Below are 26497 nucleotides of genomic sequence, written 5' to 3' on the forward strand. Positions count from 1 at the left end.
GAGACTAACACTCCCTACCTCCCTTGGTGTGCATCATAGGCGTGCCCATGACGAACACAACATTTCTCCTTAACCAATACAAAACAAACATAGCTGCTAAAAAAAAAGATACTATACTAAACCAGTATACAAGAATAGTACACAACAAGAAATGCCACATTCAGTCAATACACCCCGAATCCTTGCAGCCGCGTTGAGCATGGCGGTCGAGGACTCAAACTGTACCGTTCAAGTCCTTGTCTCAGAGGCACTGAGTTGATTGGTATGGAGCCAGGCACCTCCTGATCTGAATCTTGAACTGGCTCCAAATTCTGCATGTCCACACCCCCTGTAGTAGATGATTGAGAATTAGTAGCAGTCACCACCGGCCATGTGCACTGGCTCAAAATTCAGCTTGTCCACACCCCATGTAGTAGATGATTGAGAATTAGTAGCAGTCACCACCGGATCCACTGTCAGGATGATCCATCCTCTCTCCTTCATCAGCTTCAGATCCCACTGTTTCCCTGAGAAGGAAGGTCTGGAATTGAAAATACAGAGGACATTAAACAACATTCACTCAGTACATGGCACTCATTTTGGTTTATAAGCTGGAAATTGAGCCATCAGTGCAGTGTCAAGAGTGTCAGGATGGCCGAGTGGTCTAAGGCGCTGCGTGCAGGTCGCAGTCTCCTTTGGAGGCGTGTGTTCGAATCTGACTTCTGACAAGTGTCTTTTGCGAGGTGGATACATTTTTGGACTTTTTTTTTCCAAGCACCCTTATCAAAAACAATGTCAACAGTTTCTGTGAATTATCGATAAGATCTATTGTCCGTTGCTTGCACTAATTTCCTGAAGTTGGCTAAATCGCAGTAAATCGGTAAAGCGGGAAATCACAGCATCTTCAACAAATCGTGACAGAGGAGCCGACATAAAGGTTTCGACCCTACATATCAAAAGCGCAGCTGTCAATAGTTCAGCAGGTTCACAGTGCAGAAGGTTCAGTGGCACCAGGGTCCCCTGCGTCCCAATCACAGCTGGTTTTTAACTTCTGTATTCAGGGGATGGGAGGGGTGGGGGTGTTGCGTTGTGCACACACAGTGCCTGTTTTGCAGAGAAGTTTTAATAAATACACAAAGAATAATATGGAGTCTTTAGCCACGAGGAACACCTTCCCCTACCTTTTATTCTCTCCGATTCCACATCACCGCACCTACCATCCAACTCCAAAACTCGGGGGAGACTAACACTCCCTACCTCCCTTGGTGTGCATCATGGGCGTGCCCGTGACGAACACAACATTTCTCCTTAACCAATACAAAACAAACATAGCTGCTCAAAAAAAAGATACTATACTAATCCAGTATACAAGAATAGTACACAACAATAAATACCACATTCAGTCAATCCACCCCGAATCCTTGCAGCCGCGTTGAGCATGGCGGTCGAGGTCTCAAACTGTACCGTTCAAGTCCTTGTCTCAGAGGCACTGAGTTGATTGGTATGGAGCCAGGCACCTCCTTATTTGAATCTTGAACTGGCTCCAAATTCTGCATGTCCACACCCCCTGTAGTAGATGTTTGAGAATTAGTAGCAGTCACCACCGGCCATATGCACTGGCTCAAAATTCTGCAAGTCCACACCCCATGTAGTAGATGATTGAGAATTAGTAGCAGCCACCACAGGGTCCACTGTCAGGATGATCCATCCTCTCTCCTTCATCAGCTTCAGATCCCACTGTTTCCCTGAGCAGGAAGGTCTGGAATTGAAAATACAGAGGACATTAAATAACATTCACTCAGTACATGGCACTCATTTTGGTTTATAAGCTGAAAATTGAGCCATCAGTCTGGTGTCAAGAGTGTCTGGATGGCCGGGTGGTCTAAGGTGCTGCATTTAGGTCACAGTCTCCCTTGGAGATGTGGGTTGAAACCATCTTCTGACAAGTGTCTTTGTGAGGTGAATACATTTTTGGACTTTTTTTTCCAAGCACCCTTATCAAAAACAATGTCAACAGTTTCTGTAAATTATCGATAAGATCTATTGTCCGTTGGTTGCACTAATTGCCTGAAGTTGGCTAAATCGCAGTAAATCGGTAAAGCAGGAAATCACAGCATCTTCAACAAATCGTGATAGAGGGGCCGACATAAAGGTTTTGACCCTACATATCAAAAGCACAGCTGTCCATAGTTCAGCAGGTTCACAGTGCAGAAGGTTCAGTTGCACCAGGGTCGCCTGCGTCCCAATCACAGCTGGTTTTTAACTTCTGTATTCTGGGCATGGGAGGGGTGTGTTGCATCGTGCACACACAGTGCCTGTTTCGCAAATAAGTTTTAATAAATACACAGAGAATAATATAGAGTCATTGGCCACGAGGAACACCTTCCCTGACCTTCTATTCTCTCCGGTTCCACGTCACTGCGCCTACCATCCAACTCCAAAACTCGGGGGAGACTAACACTCCCTACCTCCCTTGGTGTGCATCATACGCGTGCCCATGACGAACACAACATTTCTCCTTAACCAATACAAAACAAACATAGCTGCTAAAAAAAAAGATACTATACTAAACCAGTATACAAGAATAGTACACAACAAGAAATGCCACATTCAGTCAATACACCCCGAATCCTTGCAGCCGTGTTGAGCATGGCGGTCGAGGACTCAAACTGTACCGTTCAAGTCCTTGTCTCAGAGGCACTGAGTTGATTGGTATGGAGCCAGGCACCTCCTGATCTGAATCTTGAACTGGCTCCAAATTCTGCATGTCCACACCCCCTGTAGTAGATGATTGAGAATTAGTAGCAGTCACCACCGGCCATGTGCACTGGCTCAAAATTCAGCATGTCCACACCCCATGTAGTAGATGATTGAGAATTAATAGCAGTCACCACCGGATCCACTGTCAGGATGATCCATCCTCTCCTTCATCAGCTTCAGATCCCACTGTTTCCCTGAGCAGGAAGGTCTGGAATTGAAAATACAGAGGACATTAAATAACATTCACTCAGTACATGGCACTCATTTTGGTTTATACGCTCGAAATTGAGCCATGAGCGAAGTGTGAAGAGTGTCAGGATGGCCGAGTGGTCTAAGGCGCTGCGTTCAGGTTGCAGTCTCATTTGGATGCGTGGGTTCGAATCCCACTTCTGACAAGTGTCTTTTGCGAGGTGGATACATTTTTGGACTTTTTTTTTCCAAGCACCCGTATCAAAAACAATGTCAACAGTTTCTGTAAATTATCGATAAGATCTATTGTCCGTTGCTTGCACTAATTTCCTGAAGTTGGCTAAATCGCAGTAAATCGGTAAAGCGGGAAATCACAGCATCTTCAACAAATCGTGATAGAGGAGCAGAGATAAAGGTTTTGACCCTACATATCAAGAGCGCAGCTGTCAATAGTTCAGCAGGTTCACAGTGCAGAAGGTTCAGTGGCACCAGGGTCCCCTGCGTCCCAATCACAGCTGGTTTTTAACTTCTGTATTCAGTGGATGGGAGGGGTGGGGGTGTTGCGTTGTGCACACACACTGCCTGTTTTGCAGAGAAGTTTTAATAAATACACAAAGAATAATATGGAGTCTTTAGCCATGAGGAACACCTTCCCCTACCTTTTATTCTCTCCGATTCCACATCACCGCACCTACCATCCAACTCCAAAACTCAGGGGAGACTAACACTCCCTACCTCCCTTGGTGTGCATCATGGGCGTGCCCATGACGAACACAACATTTCTCCTTAACCAATACAAAACAAACATAGCTGCTCAAAAAAAAGATACTATACTAATCCAGTATACAAGAATAGTACACAACAATAAATACCACATTCAGTCAATCCACCCCGAATCCTTGCAGCCGCGTTGAGAACGCGGTCGAGGACTCAAACTGTACCGTTCAAGTCCTTGTCTCAGAGGCACTGAGTTGATTGGTATGGAGCCAGGCACCTCCTGATCTGAATCTTGAACTGGCTCCAAATTCTGCATGTCCACACCCCCTGTAGTAGATGATTGAGAATTAGTAGCAGTCACCACCGGCCATATGCACTGGCTCAAAATTCTGCAAGTCCACACCCCATGTAGTAGATGATTGAGAATTAGTAGCAGTCACCACAGGGTCCACTGTCAGGATGATCCATCCTCTCTCCTTCATCAGCTTCAGATCCCACTGTTTCCCTGAGCAGGAAGGTCTGGAAATGAAAATACAGAGGACATTAAATAACATTCACTCAGTACATGGCACTCAGTTTGGTTTATAAGCTGGAAATTGAGCCATCAGTCTGGTGTCAAGAGTGTCAGGATGGCCGGGTGGTCTAAAGTGCTGCATTCAGGTCACAGTCTCCCTTGGAGACATGGGTTCAAACCCCTCTTCTGACAAGTGTCTTTGCGAGGTGGATACATTTTTGGACTTTTTTTTCCCAGCACCCTTATCAAAAACAATGTCAACAGTTTCTGTAAATTATCGATAAGATCTATTGTCCGTTGCTTGCACTAATTGCCTGAAGTTGGCTAAATCGCAGTAAATCGGTAAAGCAGGAAATCACAGCATCTTCAACAAATCGTGATAGAGGGGCCGAGATAAAGGTTTCGACCCTACATATCAAAAGCGCAGCTGTCAATAGTTCAGCAGGTTCACAGTGCAGAAGGTTCAGTGGCACCAGGGTCCCCTGCGTCCCAATCACAGCTGGTTTTTAACTTCTGTATTCAGGGGATGGGTGGGGTGGGGGTGTTGCGTCGTGCACACACAGTGCCTGTTTTGCAGAGAAGTTTTAATAAATACACCAAGTATAATATATAGAGTCATTGGCCACGAGGAACACCTTCCCTGACCTTTTATTCTCTCCGGTTCCACGTCACCGCGCCTACCATCCAACTCCAAAACTCGGGGGAGACTAACACTCCCTACCTCCCTTGGTGTGCATCATAGGCGTGCCCATGACGAACACAACATTTCTCCTTAACCAATACAAAACAAACATAGCTGCTCAAAAAAAAGACACTATACTAATCCAGTATACAAGAATAGTACACAACAAGAAATGCCACATTCAGTCAATCCACCCCGAATCCTTGCAGCCGCGTTGAGCATGGCGGTCGAGGACTCAAACTGAACCGTTCAAGTCCTTGTCTCAGAGGCACTGAGTTGATTGGTATGGAGCCAGGCACCTCCTGATCTGAATCTTGAACTGGCTCCAAATTCTGCATGTCCACACCCCTTGTATTAGATTATTGAGAATTAGTAGCAGTCACCACCGGCCATGTGCACTGGCTCAAACTTCTGCATGTCCACACCCCAAGTAGTCGATGACTGCGAATTAGTAGCAGTCACCACTGGATTCACTGTCAGGATGATCCATCCTCTCTCCTTCATCAGCTTCAGATCCCACTGTTTCCCTGAGCAGGAAGTTCTGGAATTGAAAATACAGAGGACATTAAACAACATTCACTCAGTACATGGCACTCATTTTGGTTTATAAGCTGGAAATTGAGCCATCAGTGCAGTGTCAAGAGTGTCAGGATGGCCGAGTGGTCTAAGGCTCTGTGTTCAGGTTGCAGTCTCCTTTGGAGGCGTGGGTTCGAATCCCACTTCTGACAAGTGTCTTTTGCGAGGTGGATACATTTTTGGACTTTTTTTTTTTCCAAGCACCCGTATCAAAAACAATGTCAACAGTTTCTGTAAATTATCGATAAGATCTATTGTCCGTTGCTTGCACTAATTTCCTGAAGTTGGCTAAATTGCAGTAAATCGGTAAAGCAGGAAATCACAGCATCTTCAACAAATCGTGACAGAGGAGCCGACATAAAGGTTTCGACCCTACATATCAAGAGCGCAGCTGTCAATAGTTCAGCAGGTTCACAGTGCAGAAGGTTCAGTGGCACCAGGGTCCCCTGCGTCCCAATCACAGTTGGTTTTTAACTTCTGTATTCAGGGCAAGGGAGGGGTGTGTTGCATCGTGCACACACGGTGCCTGTTTCGCAGATAAGTTTTAATAAATACACAGAGAATAATATAGAGTCATTGGCCACGAGGAACACCTTCCCTGACCTTTTATTCTCTCCGGTTCCACGTCACCGCGCCTACCATCCAACTCCAAAACTCAGGGGAGACTAACACTCCCTACCTCCCTTGGTGTGCATCATAGGCGTGCCCATTACGAACACAACATTTCTCCTTAACCAATACAAAACAAACATAGCTGCTCAAAAAAAAGATACTATACTAATCCAGTATACAAGAATAGTACACAACAAGAAATGCCACATTCAGTCAATCCACCCCGAATCCTTGCAGCCGCGTTGAGCATGGCGGTCAAGGACTCAAACTGTACCGTTCAAGTCCTTGTCTCAGAGGCACTGAGTTGATTGGTATGGAGCCAGGCACCTCTTGATCTGAATCTTGAACTGGCTCCAAATTCTTCATGTCCACACCCCTTGTAGTAGATGATTGAGAATTAGTAGCAGTCACCACCGGCCATGTGCACTGGCTCAAAATTCAGCATGTCCACACCCCATGTAGTCGATGATTGAGAATTAGTAGCAGTCACCACCGGATTCACTGTCAGGATGATCCATCCTCTCTCCTTCATCAGCTTCAGATCCCACTGTTTGCCTGAGCAGGAAGGTCTGGAATTGAAAATACAGAGGACATTAAACAACATTCACTCAGTACATGGCACTCATTTTGGTTTAGAAGCTGGAAATTGAGCCATCAGGGCAGTGTCAAGAGTGTCAGGATGGCCAAGTGGTCTAAGGCGCTGCGTTCAGGTCACAGTCTCCTTTCGAGGCGTGGGTTCGAATCCCACTTCTGACAAGTGTCTTTTGCGAGGTGGATACATTTTTGGACTTTTTTTTTCCAAGCACCCGTATCAAAAACAATGTCAACAGTTTCTGTAAATTATCGATAAGATCTATTGTCCGTTGCTTGCACTAATTTCCTGAAGTTGGCTAAATCGCAGTAAATCGGTAAAGCGGGAAATCACAGCATCTTCAACAAATCGTGATAGAGGGGCAGAGATAAAGGTTTCGACCCTACATATCAAGAGCGCAGCTGTCAATAGTTCAGCAGGATCACAGTGCAGAAGGTTCAGTGGCACCAGGGTCCCCTGCGTCCCAATCACAGCTGGTTTTTAACTTCTGTATTCAGGGCATGGGAGGGGTGTGTTGCATCGTGCACACACGGTGCCTGTTTCGCAGATAAGTTTTAATAAATACACAGAGAATAATATAGAGTCATTGGCCACGAGGAACACCTTCCCTGACCTTTTATTCTCTCCGGTTCCACGTCACCGCGCCTACCATCCAACTCCAAAACTCGGGGGAGACTAACACTCCCTACCTCCCTTGGTGTGCATCATAGGCGTGCCCATGACGAACACAACATTTCTCCTTAACCAATACAAAACAAATATAGCTGCTCAAAAAAAAGATACTATACTAATCCAGTATACAAGAATAGTACACAACAAGAAATGCCACATTCAGTCAATCCACCCCGAATCCTTGCAGCCGCGTTGAGCATGGCGGTCGAGGACTCAAACTGTACCGTTCAAGTCCTTGTCTCAGAGGCACTGAGTTGATTGGTATGGAGCCAGGCACCTCCTGATCTGAATCTTGAACTGGTTCCAAATTCTGCATGTCCACACCCCTTGTAGTAGATGATTGAGAATTAGTAGCAGTCACCACCGGCCATGTGCACTGGCTCAAACTTCTGCATGTCCACACCCCAAGTAGTCGATGACTGCGAATTAGTAGCAGTCACTACCGGATTCACTGTCAGGATGATCCATCCTCTCTCCTTCATCAGCTTCAGATCCCACTGTTTCCCTGAGCAGGAAGGTCTGGAATTGAAAATACAGAGGACATTAAACAACATTCACTCAGTACATGGCACTCATTTTGGTTTATAAGCTGGAAATTGAGCCATCAGTGCAGTGTCAAGAGTGTCAGGATGGCCGAGTGGTGTAAGGCGCTGCGTTCAGGTTGCAGTCTCCTTTGGAGGCGTGGGTTCGAATCCCACTTCTGACAAGTGTCTTTTGCGAGGTGGATACATTTTTGGACTTTTTTTTTTCCAAGCACCCTTATCAAAAACAATGTCAACAGTTTCTGTAAATTATCGATAAGATCTATTGTCCGTTGCTTGCACTAATTTCCTGAAGTTGGCTAAATCGCAGTAAATCGGTAAAGCGGGAAATCACAGCATCTTCAACAAATCGTGATAGAGGGGCAGAGATAAAGGTTTCGACCCTACATATCAAGAGCGCAGCTGTCAATAGTTCAGCAGGTTCACAGTGCAGAAGGTTCAGTGGCACCAGGGTCCCCTGCGTCCCAATCACAGTTGGTTTTTAACTTCTGTATTCAGGGCATGGGAGGGGTGTGTTGCATCGTGCACACACGGTGCCTGTTTCGCAGATAAGTTTCAATAAATACACAGAGAATAATATAGAGTCATTGGCCACGAGGAACACCTTCCCTGACCTTTTATTCTCTCCGGTTTCACGTCACCGCGCCTACCATCCAACTCCAAAACTCAGGGGAGACTAACACTCCCTACCTCCCTTGGTGTGCATCATAGGCATGCCCATTACGAACACAACATTTCTCCTTAACCAATACAAAACAAACATAGCTGCTCAAAAAAAAGATACTATACTAATCCAGTATACAAGAATAGTACACAACAAGAAATGCCACATTCAGTCAATCCACCCCGAATCCTTGCAGCCGTGTTGAGCATGGCGGTCGAGGACTCAAACTGTACCGTTCAAGTCCTTGTCTCAGAGGCACTGAGTTGATTGGTATGGAGCCAGGCACCTCTTGATCTGAATCTTGAACTGGCTCCAAATTCTTCATGTCCACACCCCTTGTAGTAGATGATTGAGAATTAGTAGCAGTCACCACCGGCCATGTGCACTGGCTCTAAATTCAGCATGTCCACACCCCATGTAGTCGATGATTGAGAATTAGTAGCAGTCACCACCGCATCCACTGTCAGGATGATCCATCCTCTCTCCTTCATCAGCTTCAGATCCCACTGTTTCCCTGAGCAGGAAGGTCTGGAATTGAAAATACAGAGGACATTAAACAACATTCACTCAGTACATGGCACTCATTTTGGTTTATAAGCTGGAAATTGAGCCATCAGTGCAGTGTCAAGAGTGTCAGGATGGCCGAGTGGTCTAAGGCGCTGCGTTCAGGTCGCAGTTTCCTTTGGAGGCGTGGGTTCGAGTCCCACTTCTGACAAGTGTCTTTTGCGAGGTGGATACATTTTTGGACTTTTTTTTCCCAAGCACCGTATCAAAAACAATGTCAACAGTTTCTGTAAATTATCGATAAGATCTATTTTCCGTTGCTTGGACTAATTGCCTGAAGTTGGCTAAATCGCAGTAAATCGGTAAAGCAGGAAATCACAGCATCTTCAACAAATCGTGATAGAGGGGCCGAGATAAAAGTTTCGACCCTACATATCAAAAGCGCAGCTGTCAATAGTTCAGCAGGTTCACAGTGCAGAAGGTTCAGTGGCACCAGGGTCCCCTGCGTCCCAATCACAGCTGGTTTTTAACTTCTGTATTCAGGGGATGGGAGGGGTGGGGGTGTTGCGTCGTGCACACACAGTGCCTGTTTTGCAGAGAAGTTTTAATAAATACACAAAGAATAATATGGAGTCTTTAGCCACGAGGAACACATTCCCCTACCTTTTATTCTCTCCGATTCCACATCACCGCACCTACCATCCAACTCCAAAACTCGGGGGAGACTAACACTCCCTACCTCCCTTGGTGTGCATCATGGGCGTGCCCATGACGAACACAACATTTCTCCTTAACCAATACAAAACAAACATAGCTGCTCAAAAAAAAAATACTATACTAATCCAGTATACAAGAATAGTACACAACAATAAATACCACATTCAGTCAATCCACCCCGAATACTTGCAGCCGCGTTGAGCATGGCGGTCGAGGACTCAAACTGTACCGTTCAAGTCCTTGTCTCAGAGGCACTGAGTTGATTGGTATGGAGCCAGGCACCTCCTGATCTGAATCTTGAACTGGCTCCAAATTCTGCATGTCCACACCCCCTGTAGTAGATGATTGAGAATTAGTAGCAGTCACCACCGGCCATATGCACTGGCTCAAAATTCTGCAAGTCCACACCCCATGTAGTAGATGATTGAGAATTAGTAGCAGTCACCACAGGCCATGTGCACTGGCTCAAACTTCTGCATGTCCACACCCCAAGTAGTCGATGACTGCGAATTAGTAGCAGTCACTACCGGATTCACTGTCAGGATGATCCATCCTCTCTCCTTCATCAGCTTCAGATCCCACTGTTTCCCTGAGCAGGAAGGTCTGGAATTGAAAATACAGAGGACATTAAACAACATTCACTCAGTACATGGCACTCATTTTGGTTTATAAGCTGGAAATTGAGCCATCAGTGCAGTGTCAAGAGTGTCAGGATGGCCGAGTGGTGTAAGGCGCTGCGTTCAGGTTGCAGTCTCCTTTGGAGGCGTGGGTTCGAATCCCACTTCTGACAAGTGTCTTTTGCGAGGTGGATACATTTTTGGACTTTTTTTTTTCCAAGCACCCTTATCAAAAACAATGTCAACAGTTTCTGTAAATTATCGATAAGATCTATTGTCCGTTGCTTGCACTAATTTCCTGAAGTTGGCTAAATCGCAGTAAATCGGTAAAGCGGGAAATCACAGCATCTTCAACAAATCGTGATAGAGGGGCAGAGATAAAGGTTTCGACCCTACATATCAAGAGCGCAGCTGTCAATAGTTCAGCAGGTTCACAGTGCAGAAGGTTCAGTGGCACCAGGGTCCCCTGCGTCCCAATCACAGTTGGTTTTTAACTTCTGTATTCAGGGCATGGGAGGGGTGTGTTGCATCGTGCACACACGGTGCCTGTTTCGCAGATAAGTTTCAATAAATACACAGAGAATAATATAGAGTCATTGGCCACGAGGAACACCTTCCCTGACCTTTTATTCTCTCCGGTTTCACGTCACCGCGCCTACCATCCAACTCCAAAACTCAGGGGAGACTAACACTCCCTACCTCCCTTGGTGTGCATCATAGGCGTGCCCATTACGAACACAACATTTCTCCTTAACCAATACAAAACAAACATAGCTGCTCAAAAAAAAGATACTATACTAATCCAGTATACAAGAATAGTACACAACAAGAAATGCCACATTCAGTCAATCCACCCCGAATCCTTGCAGCCGTGTTGAGCATGGCGGTCGAGGACTCAAACTGTACCGTTCAAGTCCTTGTCTCAGAGGCACTGAGTTGATTGGTATGGAGCCAGGCACCTCTTGATCTGAATCTTGAACTGGCTCCAAATTCTTCATGTCCACACCCCTTGTAGTAGATGATTGAGAATTAGTAGCAGTCACCACCGGCCATGTGCACTGGCTCAAAATTCAGCATGTCCACACCCCATGTAGTCGATGATTGAGAATTAGTAGCAGTCACCACCGCATCCACTGTCAGGATGATCCATCCTCTCTCCTTCATCAGCTTCAGATCCCACTGTTTCCCTGAGCAAGAAGGTCTGGAATTGAAAATACAGAGGACATTAAACAACATTCACTCAGTACATGGCACTCATTTTGGTTTATAAGCTGGAAATTGAGCCATCAGTGCAGTGTCAAGAGTGTCAGGATGGCCGAGTGGTCTAAGGCGCTGCGTTCAGGTCGCAGTTTCCTTTGGAGGCGTGGGTTCGAGTCCCACTTCTGACAAGTGTCTTTTGCGAGGTGGATACATTTTTGGACTTTTTTTTCCCAAGCACCGTATCAAAAACAATGTCAACAGTTTCTGTAAATTATCGATAAGATCTATTTTCCGTTGCTTGGACTAATTGCCTGAAGTTGGCTAAATCGCAGTAAATCGGTAAAGCAGGAAATCACAGCATCTTCAACAAATCGTGATAGAGGGGCCGAGATAAAAGTTTCGACCCTACATATCAAAAGCGCAGCTGTCAATAGTTCAGCAGGTTCACAGTGCAGAAGGTTCAGTGGCACCAGGGTCCCCTGCGTCCCAATCACAGCTGGTTTTTAACTTCTGTATTCAGGGGATGGGAGGGGTGGGGGTGTTGCGTCGTGCACACACAGTGCCTGTTTTGCAGAGAAGTTTTAATAAATACACAAAGAATAATATGGAGTCTTTAGCCACGAGGAACACATTCCCCTACCTTTTATTCTCTCCGATTCCACATCACCGCACCTACCATCCAACTCCAAAACTCGGGGGAGACTAACACTCCCTACCTCCCTTGGTGTGCATCATGGGCGTGCCCATGACGAACACAACATTTCTCCTTAACCAATACAAAACAAACATAGCTGCTCAAAAAAAAAATACTATACTAATCCAGTATACAAGAATAGTACACAACAATAAATACCACATTCAGTCAATCCACCCCGAATACTTGCAGCCGCGTTGAGCATGGCGGTCGAGGACTCAAACTGTACCGTTCAAGTCCTTGTCTCAGAGGCACTGAGTTGATTGGTATGGAGCCAGGCACCTCCTGATCTGAATCTTGAACTGGCTCCAAATTCTGCATGTCCACACCCCCTGTAGTAGATGATTGAGAATTAGTAGCAGTCACCACCGGCCATATGCACTGGCTCAAAATTCTGCAAGTCCACACCCCATGTAGTAGATGATTGAGAATTAGTAGCAGTCACCACAGGGTCCACTGTCAGGATGATCCATCCTCTCTCCTTCATCAGCTTCAGATCCCACTGTTTCCCTGAGCAGGAAGGTCTGGAATTGAAAATACAGAGGACATTAAATAACATTCACTCAGTACATGGCACTCATTTTGGTTTATAAGCTGGAAATTGAGCCATCAGTCTGGTGTCAAGAGTGTCAGGATGTCCGGGTGGTCCAAGGTGCTCAATTCAGGTCACAGTCTCCCTTGGAGATGTGGGTTCAAACCCCTCTTCTGACAAGTGTCTTTTGCGAGCTGGATACATTTTTGGACTTTTTTTTTCCAAGCACCCTTATCAAAAACAATGTCAACAGTTTCTGTATATTATCGATAAGATCTATTGTCCGTTGCTTGCACTAATTGCCTGAAGTTGGCTACATCGCAGTAAATCGGTAAAGCAGGAAATCACAGCATCTTCAACAAATCGTGATGGAGGGGCCGAGATAAAGGTTTCGACCCTACATATCAAAAGCACAGTTGTCAATAGTTCAGCAGGTTCACAGTGCAGAAGGTTCAGTGGCACCAGGGTCCCCTGCGTCCCAATCACAGCTGGTTTTTAACTTCAGTATTCAGGGCACGGGAGGGGTGTGTTGCATCGTGCACACACTGTGCCTGTTTCGCAAATAAGTTTTAATAAATACACAGAGAATAATATAGAGTCATTGGCCACGAGGAACACCTTCCATGACCTTTTATTCTCTCCGGTTCCACGTCACCGCGCCTACCATCCAACTCCAAAACTTGGGGGAGACTAACACTCCCTACCTCCCTTGGTGTGCATCATAGGCGTGCCCATGACGAACACAACATTTCTCCTTAACCAATACAAAACAAACATAGCTGCTCAAAAAAAAGATACTATACTAAACCAGTATACAAGAATAGTACACAACAAGAAATGCCACATTCAGTCAATCCACCCTGAATCCTTGCAGCCGCGTTGAGCATGGCAGTCGAGGACTCAATCTGTACCGTTCAAGTCCTTGTCTCAGAGACACTGAGTTGATTGGTATGGAGCCAGGCACCTCCTGATCTGAATCTTGAACTGGCTCCAAATTCTGCATGTCCACCCCCCCTGTAGTAGATGATTGAGAATTAGTAGCAGTCACCACCGGCCATGTGCACTGGCTCAAAATTCAGCATGTCCACACCCCATGTAGTAGATGATTGAGAATTAGTAACAGTCACCACCAGATCCACTGTCAGGATGATCCATCCTCTCTCCTTCATCAGCTTCAGATCCCACTGTTTCCCTGAGCAGGAAGGTCTGGAATTGAAAATACAGAGGACATTAAACAACATTCACTCAGTACATGGCTCTCATTTTGGTTTATAAGCTGGAAATTGAGCCATCAGTGCAGTGTCACGAGTGTCAGGATGGCCGAGTGGTCTAAGGCACTGCGTTCAGGTCGCAGTCTCATTTGGAGGCGTGGGTTTGAATCCCACTTCTGACAAGTGTCTTTTGCGAGGTGGATACATTTTTTGACTTTTTTTTTCCAAGCACCCGTATCAAAAACAATGTCAACAGTTTCTGTAAATTATCGATAAGATCTATTGTCCGTTGCTTGCACTAATTTCCTGAAGTTGGCTAAATCGCAGTAAATCGGTAAAGCGGGAAATCACAGCATCTTCAACAAATCGTGATAGAGGAGCAGAGATAAAGGTTTTGACCCTACATATCAAGAGCGCAGCTGTCAATAGTTCAGCAGGTTCACAGTGCAGAAGGTTCAGTGGCACCAGGGTCCCCTGCGTCCCAATCACAGCTGGTTTTTAACTTCTGTATTCAGGGCATGGGAGGGGTGTGTTGCATCGTGCACACATGGTGCCTATTTCGCAGATAAGTTTTAATAAATACACAGAGAATAATATAGAGTCATTGGCCACGAGGAACACCTTCCCTGGCCTTTTATTCTCTCCGGTTCCACGTCACCGCGCCTACCATCTAACTCCAAAACTCGGGGGAGACTAACACTCCCTACCTCCCTTGGTGTGCATCATAGGCGTGCCCATGACGAACACAACATTTCTCCTTAACCAATACAAAACAAACATAGCTGCTCAAAAAAAAGATACTATACTAATCCAGTATACAAGAATAGTACACAACAAGAAATGCCACATTCAGTCAATCCACCCCGAATCCTTGCAGCCGCGTTGAGCATGGCGGTCGAGGACTCAAACTGTACCGTTCAAGTCCTTGTCTCAGAGGCACTGAGTTGATTGGTATGGAGCCAGGCACCTCCTGATCTGAATCTTGAACTGCCTCCAAATTCTGCATGTCCACACCCCCTGTAGTAGATGATTGAGAATTAGTAGCAGTCACCACCGGCCATGTGCACTGGCTCAAAATTCAGCATGTCCACACCCCATGTAGTAGATGATTGAGAATTAGTAGCAATCACCACCGGATCCACTGTCAGGATGATCCATCCTCTCTCCTTCATCAGCTTCAGATCCCACTGTTTCCCTGAGCAGGAAGGTCTGGAATTGAAAATACAGAGGACATTAAACAACATTCACTCAGTACATGGCACTCATTTTGGTTTATAAGCTGTAAATTGAGCCATCAGTGCAGTGTCAAGAGTGTCAGGATGGCCGAGTGGTCTAAGGCGCTGCGTTCAGGTTGCAGTCTCCTTTGGAGGCGTGGGTTCGAATCCCACTTCTGACAAGTGTCTTTTGCGAGGTGGATACATTTTTGGACTCTTTTTTTTCCAAGCACCCGTATCAAAAACAATGTCAACAGTTTCTGTAAATTATCAATAAGATCTATTGTCCGTTGCTTGCACTAATTTCCTGAAGTTGGCTAAATCGCAGTAAATCGGTAAAGCGGGAAATCACAGCATCTTCAACAAATCGTGATAGAGGGGCAGAGATAAAGGTTTCGACCCTACATATCAAGAGCGCAGCTGTCAATAGTTCAGCAGGTTCACGGTGCAGAAGGTTCAGTGGCACCAGGGTCCCCTGCGTCCCAATCACAGCTGGTTTTTAACTTCTGTATTCAGGGCATGGGAGGGGTGTGTTGCATCGTGCACACACGGTGCCTGTTTCGCAGATAAGTTTTAATAAATATACAGAGAATAATATAGAGTCATTGGCCACGAGGAACACCTTCCCTGACCTTTTATTCTCTCCGGTTCCACGTCACCGCGCCTACCATCCAACTCCAAAACTCGGGGAGACTAACACTCCCTACCTCCCTTGGTGTGCATCATAGGCGTGCCCATGACGAACACAACATTTCTCCTTAACCAATACAAAACAAACATAGCTGCTCAAAAAAAAGATACTATACTAATCCAGTATACAAGAATAACACACAACAAGAAATGCCACATTCAGTCAATCCACCCCGAATCCTTGCAGCCGCGTTGAGCATGGCGGTCGAGGACTCAAACTGTACCGTTCAAGTCCTTGTCTCAGAGGCACTGAGTTGATTGGTTTGGAGCCAGGCACCTCCTGATCTGAATCTTGAACTGGCTCCAAATTCTGCATGTCCACACCCCCTGTAGTAGATGATTGAGAATTAGTAGCAGTCACCACCGGCCATGTGCACTGGCTCAAAATTCAGCATGTCCACACCCCATGTAGTCGATGATTGAGAATTAGTAGCAGTCACCACCGGATTTACTGTCAGGATGATCCATCCTCTCTCCTTCATCAGCTTCAGATCCCACTGTTTCCCTGAGCAGGAAGGTCTGGAATTGAAAATACAGAGGACATTAAAAAACATTCACTCAGTACATGGCACTCATTTTGGTTTATATGCTCGAAATTGAGCCATGAGGGAGATGTGAAGAGTGTCAGGATGGCCGAGTGGTCTAAGGTGCTGCGTTCAGGTCGCAGCCTCCCTTGAAGGTGTGGGTTCAAATCCCACTTCTGACAAGTGTATTTTGCGAGGTGGATACATTTTTGTACTTTTTTTTCCCAAGCACCGTATCAAAAACAATGTCAACAGTTTCTGTAAATTATCGATAAGATCTATTTTCCGTTGCTTGCACTAATTGCCTGAAGTTGGCTAAATCGCAGTAAATCGGTAAAGCAGGAAATCACAGCATCTTCAACAAATCGTGATAGAGGGGCCAAGATAAAGGTTTCGACCCTACATATCAAAAGCGCAGCAGTCAATAGTTCAGCAGGTTCACAGTGCAGAAGGTTCAGTGGCACCAGGGTCCCCTGCGTCCCAATCACAGCTGGTTTTTAACTTCTGTATTCAGGGGATGGGAGGGGTGGGGGTGTTGCGTCGTGCACACACAGTGCCTGTTTTGCAGAGAGGTTTTAATAAATACACAAAGAATAATATGGAGTCTTTAGCCACGAGGAACACCTTCCCCTACCTTTTATTCTCTCCGATTCCACATCACCGCACCTACCATCCAACTCCAAAACTCGGGGGAGACTAACACTCCCTACCTCCCTTGGTGTGCATCATGGGCGTGCCCATGACGAACACAACATTTCTCCTTAACCAATACAAAACAAACATAGCTGCTCAAAAAAAAGATACTATACTAATCCAGTATACAAGAATAGTACACAACAATAAATACCACATTCAGTCAATCCACCCCGAATCCTTGCAGCCGCGTTGAGCATGGCGGTCGAGGACTCAAACTGTACCGTTCAAGTCCTTGTCTCAGAGGCACTGAGTTGATTGGTATGGAGCCAGGCACCTCCTGATCTGAATCTTGAACTGGCTCCAAATTCTGCATGTCCACACCCCCTGTAGTAGATGATTGAGAATTAGTAGCAGTCACCACCGGCCATATGCACTGGCTCAAAATTCTGCAAGTCCACACCCCATGTAGTAGATGATTGAGAATTAGTAGCAGTCACCACAGGGTCCACTGTCAGGATGATCCATCCTCTCTCCTTCATCAGCTTCAGATCCCACTGTTTCCCTGAGCAGGAAGGTCTGGAATTGAAAATACAGAGGACATTAAATAACATTCACTCAGTACATGGCACTCATTTTGGTTTATAAGCTGGAAATTGAGCCATCAGTCTGGTGTCAAGAGTGTCAGGATGGCCGCGTGGTCCAAGGTGCTCCATTCAGGTCACAATCTCCCTTGGAGATGTGGGTTCAAACCCCTCTTCTGACAAGTGTCTTTTGCGAGCTGGATACATTTTTGGACTTTTTTTTTCCAAGCACCCTTATCAAAAACAATGTGAACAGTTTCTGTAAATTATCGATAAGATCTATTGTCCGTTGCTTGCACTAATTGCCTGAAGTTGGCTAAATCGCAGTAAATCGGTAAAGCAGGAAATCACAGCATCTTCAACAAATCGTGATAGAGGGGCCGAGATAAAGGTTTCGACCCTACATATCAAAAGCACAGCTGTCAATATTTCAGCAGGTGCACAGTGCAGAAGGTTCATTGGCACCAGGGTCCCCTGCGTCCCAATCACAGCTGGTTTTTAACTTCTGTATTCAGGGCACGGGAGGGGTGTGTTGCATCGTGCACACATGGTGCCTATTTCGCAGATAAGTTTTAATAAATACACAGAGAATAATATAGAGTCATTGGCCACGACGAACACCTTCCATGACCTTTTATTCTCTCCGGTTCCACGTCACCGCGCCTACCATCCAACTCCAAAACTTGGGGGAGACTAACACTCCCTACCTCCCTTGGTGTGCATCATAGGCGTGCCCATGACGAACACAACATTTCTCCTTAACCAATACAAAACAAACATAGCTGCTCAAAAAAAAGATACTATACTAAACCAGTATACAAGAATAGTACACAACAAGAAATGCCACATTCAGTCAATCCACCCTGAATCCTTGCAGCCGCGTTGAGCATGGCAGTCGAGGACTCAAACTGTACCGTTCAAGTCCTTGTCTCAGAGGCACTGAGTTGATTGGTATGGAGCCAGGCACCTCCTGATCTGAATCTTGAACTGGCTCCAAATTCTGCATGTCCACACCCCCTGTAGTAGATGATTGAGAATTAGTAGCAGTCACCACCGGCCATGTGCACTGGCTCAAAATTCAGCATGTCCACACCCCATGTAGTAGATGATTGAGAATTAGTAGCAGTCACCATCGGATCCACTGTCAGGATGATCCATCCTCTCTCCTTCATCAGCTTCAGATCCCACTGTTTCCCTGAGCAGGAAGGTCTGGAATTGAAAATACAGAGGACATTAAACAACATTCACTCAGTACATGGCACTCATTTTGGTTTCTAAGCTGGAAATTGAGCCATCAGCGCAGTGTCACGAGTGTTAGGATGGCCGAGTGGTCTAAGGCACTGCGTTCAGGTCACAGTCTCCCTTGGAGATGTGGGTTCGAATCCCACTTCTGACAAGTGTCTTTTGCGAGGTGGATACATATTTTGACTTTTTTTTTCCAAGCACCCGTATCAAAAACAATGTCAACAGTTTCTGTAAATTATCGATAAGATCTATTGTCCGTTGCTTGCACTAATTTCCTGAAGTTGGCTAAATCGCAGTAAATCGGTAAAGCGGGAAATCACAGCATCTTCAACAAATCGTGATAGAGGAGCAGAGATAAAGGTTTTGACCCTACATATCAAGAGCACAGCTGTCAATAGTTCAGCAGGTTCACAGTGCAGAAGGTTCAGTGGCACCAGGGTCCCCTGCGTCCCAATCACAGCTGGTTTTTAACTTCTGTATTCAGGGCATGGGAGGGGTGTGTTGCATCGTGCACACATGGTGCCTATTTCGCAGATAAGTTTTAATAAATACACAGAGAATAATATAGAGTCATTGGCCACGAGGAACACCTTCCCTGGCCTTTTATTCTCTCCGGTTCCACGTCACCGCGCCTACTATCCAACTCCAAAACTCGGGGGAGACTAAAACTCCCTACCTCCCTTGGTGTGCATCATAGGCGTGCCCATGACAAACACAACATTTCTCCTTAACCAATACAAAACAAACATAGCTGCTCAAAAGAAAGATACTATACTAATCCAGTATACAAGAATAGTACACAACAAGAAATGCCACATTCAGTCAATCCACCCCGAATCCTTGCAGCCGCATTGAGCATGGCAGTCGAGGACTCAAACTGTACCGTTCAAGTCCTTGTCTCAGAGGCACTGAGTTGATTGGTATGGAGCCTGGCACCTCCTGATCTGAATCTTGAACTGGCTCCAAATTCTGCATGTCCACACCCCCTGTAGTAGATGATTGAGAATTAGTAGCAGGCACCACCGGCCATGTGCACTGGCTCAAAATTCAGCATGTCCACACCCCATGTAGTAGATGATTGAGAATTAGTAGCAGTCACCACCGGATCCACTGTCAGGATGATCCATCCTCTCTCCTTCATCAGCTTCAGATCCCACTGTTTCCCTGAGCAGGAAGGTCTGGAATTGAAAATACAGAGGACATTAAACAACATTCACTCAGTACATGGCACTCATTTTGGTTTATAAGCTGGAAATTGAGCCATCAGTGCAGTGTCACGAGTGTCAGGATGGCCAAGTGGTCTAAGGTGCTGCGTTGAGATCGCAGTCTCTTTTCGAGGCGTGGGTTCGAATCCCACTTCTGACAAGTGTCTTTTGCGAGGTGGATACATTTTTGGACTTTTTTTTTCCAAGCACCCGTATCAAAAACAATGTCAACAGTTTCTGTAAATTATCGATAAGATCTATTGTCCGTTGCTTGCACTAATTTCCTGAAGTTGGCTAAATCGTAGTAAATCGGTAAAGCGGGAAATCACAGCATCTTCAACAAATCGTGATAGAGGGGCAGAGATAATGGTTTCGACCCTACATATCAAGAGCGCAGCTGTCAATAGTTCAGCAGGATCACAGTGCAGAAGGTTCAGTGGCACCAGGGTCCCCTGTGTCCCAATCACAGCTGGTTTTTAACTTCTGTATTCAGGGCATGGGAGGGGTGTGTTGCATCGTGCACACACGGTGCCTGTTTCGCCGATAAGTTTTAATAAATACACAGAGAATAATATAGAGTCATTGGCCACGAAGAACACCTTCCCTGACCTTTTATTCTCTCCGGTTCCACGTCACCGTGCCTACCATCCAACTCCAAAACTCGGGGGAGACTAACACTCCCTACCTCCCTTGGTGTGCATCATAGGCGTGCCCATTACGAACACAACATTTCTCCTTAACCAATACAAAACAAACATAGCTGCTCAAAAAAAAGATACTATACTAATCCAGTATACAAGAATAGTACACAACAAGAAATGCCACATTCAGTCAATCCACCCCGAATCCTTGCAGCCGCGTTGAGCATGGCGGTCGAGGACTCAAACTGTACCGTTCAAGTCCTTGTCTCAGAGGCACTGAGTTGATTGGTATGGAGCCAGGCACCTCCTGATCTGAATCTTGAACTGGCTCCAAATTCTGCATGTCCACACCCCTTGTAGTAGATGATTGAGAATTAGTAGCAGTCACCACCGGCCATGTGCACTGGCTCAAACTTCTGCATGTCCACACCCCAAGTAGTCGATGACTGCGAATTAGTAGCAGTCACCACCGGATTCACTGTCAGGATGATCCATCCTCTCTCCTTCATCAGCTTCAGATCCCACTGTTTCCCTGAGCAGGAAGGTCTGAAATTGAAAATACAGAGGACATTAAACAACATTCACTCAGTACATGGCACTCATTTTGGTTTATACGCTCGAAATTGAGCCATGAGGGAGGTGTGAAGAGTGTCAGGATGGCCGAGTGGTCTAAGGTGCTGCGTTCAGGTCGCAGCCTCCCTTGGAGGTGTGGGTTCAAATCCCACTTCTGACAAGTGTATTTTGCGAGGTGGATACATTTTTGGAATTTTTTTTCCCAAGCACTGTATCAAAACAATGTCAACAGTTTCTGTAAATTATCGATAAGATCTATTTTCCGTTGCTTGCACTAATTGCCTGAAGTTGGCTAAATCGCAGTAAATCGGTAAAGCAGGAAATCACAGCATCTTCAACAAATCGTGATAGAGGGGCCGAGATAAAGGTTTCGACCCTACATATCAAAAGCGCAGCTGTCAATAGTTCAGCAGGTTCACAGTGCAGAAGGTTCAGTGGCACCAGGGTCCCCTGCGTCCCAATCACAGCTGGTTTTTAACTTCTGTATTCAGGGGATGGGTGGGGTGGGGGTGTTGCGTCGTGCACACACAGTGCCTGTTTTGCAGAGAAGTTTTAATAAATACACAAAGTATAATATATAGAGTCATTGGCCACGAGGAACACCTTCCCTGACCTTTTATTCTCTCCGGTTCCACGTCACCGCGCCTACCATCCAACTCCAAAACTCGGGGGAGACTAACACTCCCTACCTCCCTTGGTGTGCATCATAGGCGTGCCCATGACGAACACAACATTTCTCCTTAACCAATACAAAACAAACATAGCTGCTCAAAAAAAAGATACTATACTAATCCAGTATACAAGAATAGTACACAACAAGAAATGCCACATTCAGTCAATCCACCCCGAATCCTTGCAGCCGCGTTGAGCATGGCGGTCGAGGACTCAAACTGTACCGTTCAAGTCCTTGTCTCAGAGGCACTGAGTTGATTGGTATGGAGCCAGGCACCTCCTGATCTGAATCTTGAAATGGCTCCAAATTCTGCATGTCCACTCCCCTTGTATTAGATTATTGAGAATTAGTAGCAGTCACCACCGGCCATGTGCACTGGCTCAAACTTCTGCATGTCCACACCCCAAGTAGTCGATGACTGCGAATTAGTAGCAGTCACCACCGGATTCACTGTCAGGATGATCCATCCTCTCTCCTTCATCAGCTTCAGATCCCACTGTTTCCCTGAGCAGGAAGTTCTGGAATTGAAAATACAGAGGACATTAAACAACATTCACTCAGTACATGGCACTCATTTTGGTTTATAAGCTGGAAATTGAGCCATCAGTGCAGTGTCAAGAGTGTCAGGATGGCCGAGTGGTCTAAGGCTCTGTGTTCAGGTTGCAGTCTCCTTTGGAGGCGTGGGTTCGAATCCCACTTCTGACAAGTGTCTTTTGCGAGGTGGATACATTTTTGGACTTTTTTTTTTCCAAGCACCCGTATCAAAAACAATGTCAACAGTTTCTGTAAATTATCGATAAGATCTATTGTCCGTTGCTTGCACTAATTTCCTGAAGTTGGCTAAATCGCAGTAAATCGGTAAAGCGGGAAATCACAGCATCTTCAACAAATCGTGATAGAGGGGCAGAGATAAAGGTTTCGACCCTACATATCAAGAGCGCAGCTGTCAATAGTTCAGCAGGTTCACAGTGCAGAAGGTTCAGTGGCACCAGGGTCCCCTGCGTCCCAATCACAGTTGGTTTTTAACTTCTGTATTCAGGGCAAGGGAGGGGTGTGTTGCATCGTGCACACACGGTGCCTGTTTCGCAGATAAGTTTTAATAAATACACAGAGAATAATATAGAGTCATTGGCCACGAGGAACACCTTCCCTGACCTTTTATTCTCTCCGGTTCCACGTCACCGCGCCTACCATCCAACTCCAAAACTCAGGGGAGACTAACACTCCCTACCTCCCTTGGTGTGCATCATAGGCGTGCCCATTACGAACACAACATTTCTCCTTAACCAATACAAAACAAACATAGCTGCTCAAAAAAAGATACTATACTAATCCAGTATACAAGAATAGTACACAACAAGAAATGCCACATTCAGTCAATCCACCCCGAATCCTTGCAGCCGCGTTGAGCATGGCGGTCAAGGACTCAAACTGTACCGTTCAAGTCCTTGTCTCAGAGGCACTGAGTTGATTGGTATGGAGCCAGGCACCTCTTGATCTGAATCTTGAACTGGCTCCAAATTCTTCATGTCCACACCCCTTGTAGTAGATGATTGAGAATTAGTAGCAGTCACCACCGGCCATGTGCACTGGGTCAAAATTCAGCATGTCCACACCCCATGTAGTCGATGATTGAGAATTAGTAGCAGTCACCACCGGATTCACTGTCAGGATGATCCATCCTCTCTCCTTCATCAGCTTCAGATCCCACTGTTTGCCTGAGCAGGAAGGTCTGGAATTGAAAATACAGAGGACATTAAACAACATTCACTCAGTACATGGCACTCATTTTGGTTTAGAAGCTGGAAATTGAGCCATCAGTGCAGTGTCAAGAGTGTCAGGATGGCCAAGTGGTCTAAGGCGCTGCGTTCAGGTCACAGTCTCCTTTCGAGGCGTGGGTTCGAATCCCACTTCTGACAAGTGCCTTTTGCGAGGTGGATACATTTTTGGACTTTTTTTTTCCAAGCACCCGTATCAAAAACAATGTCAACAGTTTCTGTAAATTATCGATAAGATCTATTGTCCGTTGCTTGCACTAATTTCCTGAAGTTGGCTAAATCGCAGTAAATCGGTAAAGCGGGAAATCACAGCATCTTCAACAAATCGTGATAGAGGGGCAGAGATAAAGGTTTCGACCCTACATATCAAGAGCGCAGCTGTCAATAGTTCAGCAGGATCACAGTGCAGAAGGTTCAGTGGCACCAGGGTCCCCTGCGGCCCAATCACAGCTGGTTTTTAACTTCTGTATTCAGGGCATGGGAGGGGTGTGTTGCATCGTGCACACACGGTGCCTGTTTCGCAGATAAGTTTTAATAAATACACAGAGAATAATATAGAGTCATTGGCCACGAGGAACACCTTCCCTGACCTTTTATTCTCTCCGGTTCCACGTCACCGCGCCTACCATCCAACTCCAAAACTCGGGGGAGACTAACACTCCCTACCTCCCTTGGTGTGCATCATAGGCGTGCCCATGACGAACACAACATTTCTCCTTAACCAATACAAAACAAATATAGCTGCTCAAAAAAAAGATACTATACTAAACCAGTATACAAGAATAGTACACAACAAGAAATGCCACATTCAGTCAATCCACCCCGAATCCTTGCAGCCGCGTTGAGCATGGCGGTCGAGGACTCAAACTGTACCGTTCAAGTCCTTGTCTCAGAGGCACTGAGTTGATTGGTATGGAGCCAGGCACCTCCTGATCTGAATCTTGAACTGGCTCCAAATTCTGCATGTCCACACCCCTTGTAGTAGATGATTGAGAATTAGTAGCAGTCACCACCGGCCATGTGCACTGGCTCAAACTTCTGCATGTCCACACCCCAAGTAGTCGATGACTGCGAATTAGTAGCAGTCACTACCGGATTCACTGTCAGGATGATCCATCCTCTCTCCTTCATCAGCTTCAGATCCCACTGTTTCCCTGAGCAGGAAGGTCTGGAATTGAAAATACAGAGGACATTAAACAACATTCACTCAGTACATGGCACTCATTTTGGTTTATAAGCTGGAAATTGAGCCATCAGTGCAGTGTCAAGAGTGTCAGGATGGCCGAGTGGTGTAAGGCGCTGCGTTCAGGTTGCAGTCTCCTTTGGAGGCGTGGGTTCGAATCCCACTTCTGACAAGTGTCTTTTGCGAGGTGGATACATTTTTGGACTTTTTTTTTTCCAAGCACCCTTATCAAAAACAATGTCAACAGTTTCTGTAAATTATCGATAAGATCTATTGTCCGTTGCTTGCACTAATTTCCTGAAGTTGGCTAAATCGCAGTAAATCGGTAAAGCGGGAAATCACAGCATCTTCAACAAATCGTGATAGAGGGGCAGAGATAAAGGTTTCGACCCTACATATCAAGAGCGCAGCTGTCAATAGTTCAGCAGGTTCACAGTGCAGAAGGTTCAGTGGCACCAGGGTCCCCTGCGTCCCAATCACAGTTGGTTTTTAACTTCTGTATTCAGGGCATGGGAGGGGTGTGTTGCATCGTGCACACACGGTGCCTGTTTCGCAGATAAGTTTCAATAAATACACAGAGAATAATATAGAGTCATTGGCCACGAGGAACACCTTCCCTGACCTTTTATTCTCTCCGGTTTCACGTCACCGCGCCTACCATCCAACTCCAAAACTCAGGGGAGACTAACACTCCCTACCTCCCTTGGTGTGCATCATAGGCGTGCCCATTACGAACACAACATTTATCCTTAACCAATACAAAACAAACATAGCTGCTCAAAAAAAAGATACTATACTAATCCAGTATACAAGAATAGTACACAACAAGAAATGCCACATTCAGTCAATCCACCCCAAATCCTTGCAGCCGTGTTGAGCATGGCGGTCGAGGACTCAAACTGTACCGTTCAAGTCCTTGTCTCAGAGGCACTGAGTTGATTGGTATGGAGCCAGGCACCTCTTGATCTGAATCTTGAACTGGCTCCAAATTCTTCATGTCCACACCCCTTGTAGTAGATGATTGAGAATTAGTAGCAGTCACCACCGGCCATGTGCACTGGCTCTAAATTCAGCATGTCCACACCCCATGTAGTCGATGATTGAGAATTAGTAGCAGTCACCACCGCATCCACTGTCAGGATGATCCATCCTCTCTCCTTCATCAGCTTCAGATCCCACTGTTTCCCTGAGCAGGAAGGTCTGGAATTGAAAATACAGAGGACATTAAACAACATTCACTCAGTACATGGCACTCATTTTGGTTTATAAGCTGGAAATTGAGCCATCAGTGCAGTGTCAAGAGTGTCAGGATGGCCGAGTGGTCTAAGGTGCTGCGTTCAGGTCGCAGTTTCCTTTGGAGGCGTGGGTTCGAGTCCCACTTCTGACAAGTGTCTTTTGCGAGGTGGATACATTTTTGGACTTTTTTTTCCCAAGCACCGTATCAAAAACAATGTCAACAGTTTCTGTAAATTATCGATAAGATCTATTTTCCGTTGCTTGGACTAATTGCCTGAAGTTGGCTAAATCGCAGTAAATCGGTAAAGCAGGAAATCACAGCATCTTCAACAAATCGTGATAGA

The 26497-nt window shown here is 45.8% G+C and overlaps 11 non-coding genes across 11 annotated transcripts; all 11 read left to right on the forward strand.

Moving 5' to 3' along the window:
* The first annotated feature begins 5486 nt into the window (after nucleotides 1-5486).
* TRNAL-CAG (transfer RNA leucine (anticodon CAG)) lies at nucleotides 5487-5569 on the forward strand. The gene has a single exon. It is a non-coding gene; the product is annotated as a tRNA-Leu (tRNA).
* Nucleotides 5570-7916: 2347 nt separating this feature from the next.
* On the forward strand, nucleotides 7917-7999 carry TRNAL-CAG (transfer RNA leucine (anticodon CAG)). The gene has a single exon. It is a non-coding gene; the product is annotated as a tRNA-Leu (tRNA).
* Nucleotides 8000-9131: 1132 nt separating this feature from the next.
* On the forward strand, nucleotides 9132-9214 carry TRNAL-CAG (transfer RNA leucine (anticodon CAG)). Its single transcript has one exon. It is a non-coding gene; the product is annotated as a tRNA-Leu (tRNA).
* Nucleotides 9215-10427: 1213 nt separating this feature from the next.
* On the forward strand, nucleotides 10428-10510 carry TRNAL-CAG (transfer RNA leucine (anticodon CAG)). The gene has a single exon. It is a non-coding gene; the product is annotated as a tRNA-Leu (tRNA).
* Nucleotides 10511-11642: 1132 nt separating this feature from the next.
* TRNAL-CAG (transfer RNA leucine (anticodon CAG)) lies at nucleotides 11643-11725 on the forward strand. The gene has a single exon. It is a non-coding gene; the product is annotated as a tRNA-Leu (tRNA).
* A 3562-nt stretch (nucleotides 11726-15287) lies between these two features.
* TRNAL-CAG (transfer RNA leucine (anticodon CAG)) lies at nucleotides 15288-15370 on the forward strand. The gene has a single exon. It is a non-coding gene; the product is annotated as a tRNA-Leu (tRNA).
* A 4776-nt stretch (nucleotides 15371-20146) lies between these two features.
* TRNAL-GAG (transfer RNA leucine (anticodon GAG)) lies at nucleotides 20147-20229 on the forward strand. Its single transcript has one exon. It is a non-coding gene; the product is annotated as a tRNA-Leu (tRNA).
* A 1131-nt stretch (nucleotides 20230-21360) lies between these two features.
* On the forward strand, nucleotides 21361-21443 carry TRNAL-CAG (transfer RNA leucine (anticodon CAG)). The gene has a single exon. It is a non-coding gene; the product is annotated as a tRNA-Leu (tRNA).
* Nucleotides 21444-22578: 1135 nt separating this feature from the next.
* TRNAL-CAG (transfer RNA leucine (anticodon CAG)) lies at nucleotides 22579-22661 on the forward strand. The gene has a single exon. It is a non-coding gene; the product is annotated as a tRNA-Leu (tRNA).
* Nucleotides 22662-25006: 2345 nt separating this feature from the next.
* Nucleotides 25007-25089, forward strand: TRNAL-CAG (transfer RNA leucine (anticodon CAG)). Its single transcript has one exon. It is a non-coding gene; the product is annotated as a tRNA-Leu (tRNA).
* A 1132-nt stretch (nucleotides 25090-26221) lies between these two features.
* Nucleotides 26222-26304, forward strand: TRNAL-CAG (transfer RNA leucine (anticodon CAG)). The gene has a single exon. It is a non-coding gene; the product is annotated as a tRNA-Leu (tRNA).
* Nucleotides 26305-26497: the final 193 nt, after the last annotated feature.

This window comes from Pleurodeles waltl, unplaced genomic scaffold (assembly GCF_031143425.1).
Source record: "Pleurodeles waltl isolate 20211129_DDA unplaced genomic scaffold, aPleWal1.hap1.20221129 scaffold_39, whole genome shotgun sequence".
In the NCBI taxonomy this organism is placed as follows: domain Eukaryota; kingdom Metazoa; phylum Chordata; class Amphibia; order Caudata; family Salamandridae; genus Pleurodeles; species Pleurodeles waltl.